We start from the raw sequence: 9110 nt of genomic DNA on the forward strand, positions 1-9110 counted from the left end.
AATCACTTGGGAAGAGGGATGCTTGGCTGGCTCAGTTGGTAGAGCATGCGACTTTTTTTTTTTTTTTTTTAATGTTTATTTTTGAAAGAGAGAGTGCGAGCAGGGGAGGGGCAGAGAGAGACGGAGACACAGAATAGGAAGCAGGCTCCAGGCTCTGAGCTGTCAGCATACAGCCTGACGTGGGGCTTAAACCCACGAACTAGAAGATCACCAGCTGAGCCAAAGTCTGCTGCTTAACTGACTGAGCCACTCAGGTGCCCCTAGTGCATATGAGTCGTTCTCAGAGTCATGAGTTCAAGCCCCGTGTTGGGTGTAGAGCTTACTTTCTAAAAAATTTGGGGGCACCTGGGTGGCTCAGTTGGTTAAGCGTCCAACTCTTGGTTTCGGCTCAGGTCATGATCTCATGGTTTTGTGGTTTGGAACCCCTCCTTGGGTTCTGCGCTGACGGTGCAGAGCCTGCTTGGGATTCTCTCTCTTCCCCTCTTGCTCTGCCCCTCTCCCACTAACGCTGTCTCTCTCTCAAAATAGATAAACCTTAAAAAATAAAAATTAATTTGGGGAGAAGGAAAACTTACTTTGAAAAAATTATGGGAAGTTTTGTCCCCCCAGTTTAGAGATAGTGTTCATACTCAGAGGATTTACGCTTCTGCAACTGGCTGCCTTTCAAGTCCTCAACCAAGTGACGTCCTTTACCTGTCTAGTTCTTCCTTCAACTTAAACATTTCCTCCAGGAGACTTTCCTGGCTTCCTAGGTGATGTTAGGTCCTCATGCTGTGTGTTTCCTGGTACCTAGCCCCCTGTACTTCCCCCCACCTTGTATTATGAAATGTAGTTTAGGGGTGCCTGGGTGGCTCAGTCAGTTAAGCATCCAACTTTGGTTCAGGTCATGATCTCAGGGTTCTCTGAGTTTGAACCCCACATCAGGCTCTCTGCTATCAGTTTGGAGCCCACTTTGGATCCTCTGTCTCCCTCTCACTGCCCTTCCCCTGCTCGTGTGTGCACACACGAGCTCTCAAAAACAAACATTAAAAAAATTTTTTTAATAAATTAAAAAAATATACTTTTAGAATTATTCCTTCAGGGGAAGGAAAAAATTATGCCTTCAGCTGCTTAGAATTTTTTTTTAATTTTTACTAAAAGAAAATTCAATTGATAGTAAAAAAAATTTTTTTTTTATTGAGAAGACTTGTACTTTAAAAGGAAATAAAGTTTAGGTTTTCTTCCAAATGACAAAATCAGTTGGAGACACTTGTGGCCTTCAGTTTATTGTACTTTTGTTTAGTTCCTATCTAGCCTATTAAAGATACATCTATTTCTCAGTGGGATTGTCCAATCTGAACAAATATAGAATATCTTCTATACTCCTAGGTTTCATACATAAGAGATTCTGAAAACCTAGGCTTTTTAAACTCAATTGTCAATCAGTGTGTTGTGCTGAAATGTTTACAAGAAATGCCTGTTTGGACTTATTGTGGGGTAGCTGAGCACTGCAAAATTCAAAACTGCATTGCCATAAAATTAGCATGTGATGGTTACAAATAAAATTTACATGTTTGAGGAAATTGATTACAATCATTTTGTGATAATTATTTCCTGGATATTTAATGTAAAATCCTCACCTAACGGAGAATGTTTGTAAAATGACACTTTCAGTCTTAACAAATGAGAAACAAATTGACTAGTTTTTGTGAGAGTTTAAATCTCTCATGAGTTAGAACATAATAAATTTCAGGGAGAATCAAGATTTGTAATGTAAAACAAAACCACAGAAGTACTAAAAAAATGGAGTAGGGGCACCTGAGTGGCTCAGTTGGTTCAGCGTCCAACTCTTGGTTTCTGCTCAGGTCATGATCTTGTGGTCAAGAACACATGGTCATGGGATCAAGCCCTGCATCTGGCCCCAAGCTCAAAGCCAGGAGCCTGCTCGGGATTCTCTCTCTGCCCTTCCCATACAGGTGTGTTTTCTCTGTCTGTCTCTCTCTCTCAAAAAAAAAAATTAAATAATAACTCTTTTTAAAAGAGAAAGAATATAGAGTAATAGTTTTTATAGTCTCAGAGTGAGGAAGGTGTCTTTCCTAAGCAAGATTTTTTAAAATCCAGAAACCATAATAGAAGAGATTAGTAAATGTGATTACATAATAATGAAAAATCTGGAATATTCTATAAATAAGATTAAAAGACAAAGAGGGAAAAAGTATTTGGCATTTTCAGCACATAATGACTAAGAACTATTTCCTTTTATAGATCTCATGTATACCAGTCAAACCATAGAAGTGGGCAAAGGAAAGAAATAGCAAAATCACAAGAAGAGAAATACACATGGTTTTTAAATGGGAAAAAAAGTAATACTTCAAAGAAATGAAAATTAAAGCCACAATGTGGTACCATTTTTTACTTTACAGACTGAAAGATCAAAAGTTTTGATGTAATGTTGAGCTGGAAAGGATGTGAGGGCTATACGGTACTGATGATGAGAGTGTAACTTGGTATAAGCTCTTTGAAAGTCAAGTTGAGGGGCACCTGGGTGGCTCAGTTGGTTAAACATCTGACTTCGGCTCAGGTCATGATCTCACGGGGCTCAATGGACCCCGTGCTGACAGCCTGGAGCCTCCTTGGGATTCTGCGTCTCCCTCTCTGTCCTCCCCCACTTGTGCTTTCTCTCTCTCTCAAAAATAACATTAAAAAAAAAAAAAGTCAGGGGCACCTGGGTGGCTCAGTCAGTTGAGCGACCGACTTTGGCTCAGGTCATGATCTCACAGTTTGTGAGTTCGAGCCCCGCGTCGGGCTCTGTGCTGACAGCTCAGAGCCTGGAGCCTGTTTCGGATTCTGTGTCTCCTCTCTCTCTGTCCCTCCCCCGCTCGTGCTCTGTCTCTGTCTCAGAAATAAATAAAAACATTAAAGAAAATTTTTTAAAAAGTCAAGTTGACACTTCTGTCAAAATATTAGATGTAAAAACAAACAAACAAGCAAAAGTTAGATGCACAGGACATGTGGGTGGCTCAGTTGGTTAAGCGTCTGACTCTTTGATTTCAGCTCAGGTCGTGATTTCACAGTTGTGGGATCATGCCCCTTGACAGGCTCTGTGCTGACGGTGTGGACCCTGCTTGGGTTTCTCTCTCTCCCTCTACCCCTCCCCTGCTTGTGCTTTTACTCTCTTTCTCTCAAAATAAATAAATGTTAAAAAAAATGTTAGATGTACTTGTTCTTTGACCCAGCAGTTTCATTTATAGAAACTTTTCCAGTGATAACGGTACACAGGTGCACAGATGTATTTACAACACTATTCATTGCAGCATTATTCTTAGTAAGAAGAGTGTAAGGAACCTAAATGTCCTTTGGCAGAAGACCCTGGTTAATTAAATAAGAATATTCATACAATAATTTGGGGCAGCCATTAAAAAAGGCCAACGTGTAGCTCTGTGTTAAAGATCAATCTCCAGGATACGATGTTAAATGAAAACCAGCAAGATACAGAATAGTGTGTAGAATGGTGCCATTGGAAAATATTGGTGAGATACACATGTAGTACCTAAAAGGATAGCCAGACTGCTTCTGGGCAGAGAGGGAGTTGGGCTAGGAATAAGAGGGAAAGTTTTCACAGAACACTCTTAACTCTTTGCATTTTTTTAAATGTATTTTGTAGTTTTCTACACACAAGTTACTCTTTCTGAAATGTTGCTGAAACTGTTGAGTTTTTTTTTTAAGTAAGCTCTGCACCCAACGTGGGGCTTGAACTCATGATCCTAAGATCAAGAGTTGCATGCTGTACTGACTGAGCCAGCCAGGTGCATAAGTAATTCAGGGCAAAAAGTAACCAATCTAGACTTAAAAACCAAAAAAATCCACATTTCCCATCTGATTATTACTTTGTCAGAAAAGGGAGCAGAATGTGACCTCTAAAGAGGTTAGGAAACTGAGCTAATGTGAGGTAAGATACTTTAAAAAAAAAAAAAAAAAAAAAGGCAGTGTTGGTAAAACTGATGTACGTAGCCTTAACCTTGAAAAAATGCCCTCTAGATAGTGCATTATTCTTAAAGTATAAAATGAATTTCACAGTGTTGCTGTAACTATTCCAGTTCTCAGGTGACTTTTGGGATCAGAATTGCTCTATTTAAAGACATGGCCCAGGGAACAGTGAACGCTAGAATATAAGCTTCTATTTAAATCTTTTAAAAAGCAGTAGCTCACATTGGGGCAGCGACAAGGCCATTGGGGTACAGTTTTAAATAGAAATTTACTCCACAGCGCCTGGGTGGCTCAGTTGGTTAAGCATCTGACTTTGGCTTGGGTCATGATCTTGAGGTTTGTGAGTTGGAGCCCCATGTTGGGCTCTGTGCTGACAGCTCAGAGCCTGGAGCCTGCTTCGGATTCTGTGTCTCCCTCTCTCTCTGCCCCTCCCCCACGCATACCCTGTCTCAAAAATAAGCATTAAAAAAAAAAATTTTACTCCAATGCAAAAAATTCTGCTGGAGACGGAACTAACTTCTAAAAACACATTACAGGGGCGCCTGGGTGGCGCAGTCGGTTAAGCGTCCGACTTCAGCCAGGTCACGATCTCGCGGTCCGTGAGTTCGAGCCCCGCATCAGGCTCTGGGCTGATGGCTCCGAGCCTGGAGCCTGTTTCCGATTCTGTGTCTCCCTCTCTCTCTGCTCCTCCCCCGTTCATGCTCTGTCTCTCTCTGTCCCAAAAATAAATAAAAGCGTTGAAAAAAAAAAATTTTTTTTAAAACACATTACAGAGCTCCTGGGTGGCTCAGTCGGTTGAGCACTCCAGCTCAGGTCATGGTCTCACAATTCATGAGTTCGAGCCCCACATCAGGCCCACTGCTATCAGCACGGAGCCTGCTTCAGATCCCCGTCCGCCTCTCACTCCCCTTCCCCCACTTGCACTCTCTTAAAAATAAATAAAACAAATAAATAAAGAAATGAAAATTAAAACACATTTTGGGGCACCTGGGTGGCTCAGTTGATTAAGTGTCAGACTTAATAACAGGGGCACCTGGGTGGCTCAGTCCATTCAGTCTCTGACTTCGGCTCAGGTTATGATCTCATGATTACTGGGTTCGAGTCCCACATTGGGCTTTGTGCTGATAACGCAAAGCCTGTTTCAGATCTTCTGTCCCCATCTCTCTGCCCTTCCCCCGCTTGTGCTCACTTTCTCAAAAACAATCATTTAAAATAATAATAATAATAACACATTACTACTTTAAATGAGTAATTTACGGGCCAAGGTATTGGCTTAAACACCAGAATACTGAAAAATTGTGTGCTGTAACCCTAAGAGCTTGGCAGGACACTTGATGCATATGTTAGGTGGTTTAGGAAACTGTTATCTTCATGATTGTACCTTGAGAATTACTCAAGGCTCTAACCACCACTTAAAACCTTGTTTGTGAATGTGGTATTTTTTTTTCCTGCTTGAATAAGGAGACTCCCAAGACAACCAACATCATTGTTGGCAAAAGTAAATGGACTCATTATAAATCTTGGCCTCGGAAAGAACATATCACTACTGAAACCTGAAAAAAGCTTAGCCACTGAATTTATCCAGAACATGTGACAGGGTAGGCTACACACTTAGTAGAAAGTGTTAACTTTAACCTTTATTTTCTCTGGAGAGCAAACTAGATTGTTTTGCAGTCTAATGAAAGAGATATTCAGTGGCAGTAAGAATCGTTCACACAATAAATAATTAATGAGCACCTACTATGTGCTGTTCTAGGCACAGGGTATACAACAATGAACAGACAAAACCCCTGCCCTCATGGAGTTTAGATTCTGACAAAATACGTAACATGTCATGGGAAGGTAAGTGCTGTGGAGAAAAACATGGGAAAAGGATGCTTAATTTTATTTAAATAGACTGGTCAGAGGAAGCCTCACTAAGCTGACAATTCAGCAAAGGTCTGAAGACAGGAATAGAGCAGGCCAGGGCTGAGCATCCAGACAGAAGGTACACTGAGTGCATACGCCCTGAGACCAGTTTTTCTGGCATGTTCTAGAATCAGCAGGAAGATCAGAATGGCTAGAGTGGGGTGAGGAGTGGAGAGAGTAGTAGAAGAAATGGCAGAAAATGGTCAAAGGCCTCTTATTTAGGACTTTGTAAGCCACATTAAGGGCTTGGATTTTTGTTCTCAGAAGGGAAGCCATGGGAGGGATTTTGAGAGGCATAACATTTTATGTTGCCATTTGTTTGATAGACTTCTAGGGGCCTTCAGCAGATTTTGGTAGGTGGAGATAAGATGAGGAGCTTGATGTTGAATAGGTCAAATCTCAGATGCCTCGTATGACATCTTAGTAAATGTCAAATAGGCAGCTGAATACCCAAGTCTGGAGCTCAGGAGAGATGCAAGGTAGCAATATAAATTTGGGCACTTAAAGCCATGAGCCTGGATGGGATGACCAAGGGAGTAAGTATAGAAATGAGAACTGGAGCATGTCAGCATTCAGAAACTGGGCGGATCCCCAGGGAGGAACCAGCAAAAGAGACAGGAGAAGCTGGTGAAGAAGAAGGCAAAGCAGGCAAGTGTCTGGAACTGGGGTAATACCCAGTAGCTACTAGCCACATGTGGCTATTTGAACTAATTAAAAAAACTTTTTTTAACGTTTATTCATTTTTTTTTTTTTTTTAATTTTTTTTTTTCAACGTTTATTTATTTTTGGGACAGAGAGAGACAGAGCATGAACGGGGGAGGGGCAGAGAGAGAGGGAGACACAGAATCGGAAACAGGCTCCAGGCTCCGAGCCATCAGCCCAGAGCCCGACGCGGGGCTCGAACTCACGGACCGCGAGATCGTGACCTGGCTGAAGTCGGACGCTTAACCGACTGCGCCACCCAGGCGCCCCACGTTTATTCATTTTTGAGACAGAGCGCAAGTGGGGGTGGGGCAGAGAGAAAGGGAGGCACAGAATCCAAAGCGGGCTCCAGGCTCCGAGCTGTCAGCACAGAGCCTGACTCGGGGCTTGAATTCACAGAGCCTGACTCGGGGCTTGAATTCACAAACCCTGAGATCATGACTTGAGCCAAAGTTGGATGCTTAACCGACTGGGCTACCCAGGCACCCCTGAATTAAAATTTTAAATTCAGTTCCTCAGCCACACTAGCCACATCTCAGGGGCTCACTTCATATGGCTAGTGGCTACTGATTGGACAACACAGACATAAAACGTTTCCACTATCACTAAAGTTCTACTGGCAGTACTAATCCAGAAACCAATTGAAGAAGGTATCTCAAGGACAGGGAGTGTGTCAAAAACTGCCAAGGGATAATTTAAGGGCTGAGACTTGACCATCTGGTGTAGTTAAGAGTAAGTGACCAGTGACCTCTTGACAACAGAGCAATTTGGGTAGAGTGGGAGGCTAAGCCTGATAGAAGTATATTCAGGATAACCTGGAGAGGAACTAGAACCAGAAAAGATGCTTCATTCTTGACCCTGGGCTCCGGCAGGCTGCTGTTTGCAGTATACTCTATAGGCCATGTCCATGCTAACACTGCTATTGTGGAGGGCCTGACAAGCCTGGTATGGGGCTCCTGGGGCTACAGACCCAGATCCATTCCAATCTGCTACAGAAACAGCTCAGGACCATGGACATCACCATTGGACTCACCTCCTGCTTTGTTTTCTCCTGTCATGGGCTGGGTCTTGTCACATTTGGAGAGCTACACGAAGCAGGAGTGAGGGGGACTGTCCTCTCCTTCACCTTGTGACGTGACCATCCCTGGTCTGGTCTGCCCTTATCATGTCTGCTGAATTCCTAGCTGGCCTCCCTTGGATCATGGCCTTCAGTTACAATGACCTCTTCTATAATCATGACCTGTTGATTTTCCATAGTGACATCCTGGGACCACATGTATCAGTTTATAAGGCCCTGCTCTGTAGCCCCCCCCTCCCCCCTTGTAACAATGTCTACTTAAACCTTGAAAAAATATATAGACATCTGTTTAAAGATTTGCAGTTGAAATAGCTCAGGTGAACTTACCACAAAATATTTGTTGAAGCTGTGCCAAAGACCAATACAGCTGTCATGACTAACAGTTGAATCTTTGTGGTGCATAAGAACCCATGGCCCAGGGGTGCCTGGGTGGCTCAGTCGTTTAAGCATCTGACTTCAGCTCAGGTCAGGATTTCATGGCTTGTAGTTCAAGCCCCTCATCAGGCACTCTGCTGTCAGCAGAGCCTGCTTCAGATCCTGTCTCCCTCGCCCTCTGCCCCTCCCCCATTCACACTCTCTCCCTCTCTCAAAAATAAACATACGCACACAAACCATAGCCCAATGGTTCCAGTACAATCATTTGAAGAGCTCTGAAAACACAGTTGTCTGTTCTCCTCCCCCAGAGACTGAGAAAACTGGGAAGGGATCTTGGCATGGTTTATATGAAGAGTTTTGCTTTCTTTTTTTATTTCTTTGGATGATTCTAATATACAGCTCCTGTTCAAGACGTATTCACTGTCTGAGACCAAAACAAAAATACTAATGCATGATTCCCAATCATGGTCCAGAATTCTATGGAACTTAAAAATATATTGGAGAATTTATAAAGTGATGGCACACACTTGATGCAGAGTCATGCGGTATTGTGGTAAGCTTTTCTACCAGTGTTTTGGAGACTGAGAATGTTAAATCCATCAAGAAGGAAATCAACACTAGATAATCTTAATAAGACTAGAACACTCACTACCCATGGTGAACAAACATACCAGTTTGATTATTTTATGGGTGCAGTTACTCTTGTAGGAGTACTTTATCTCATGATTCCACCTCCCCAAAGAAAAGCTTTTTTTTATTTTGTTACTTTATAAAGTTTTTTTAATATGAAATTTATTGTCAAATTGGGTTCCATTCAACACCCGGTGCTCATCCCAACAGATGCCCTTCTCAATGCCCATCTCCCACCCCTCATCAACCCTCAGTTTATCCTCAGTTTTCTAAGTTTCTTATGGTTTGCCTCCTTCCCTCTCTGTAACTTTTTTTTCTCTCCCCCTCCCCCATGGTCTTCTGTTAAAGAAAAGCTTTTTAATCAATTATAAAAGCTTTGAAATAGAATCATATTCTGAACTTAGGAAATCACACTTTTACTTTAAAACTGGTAGCACCTTTAAAGCGAGAA

This window comes from Puma concolor, chromosome B3 (genome assembly GCF_028749965.1).
Source record: "Puma concolor isolate L17-30 chromosome B3, mPumCon1.1.hap2, whole genome shotgun sequence".
Taxonomy (NCBI): domain Eukaryota; kingdom Metazoa; phylum Chordata; class Mammalia; order Carnivora; family Felidae; genus Puma; species Puma concolor.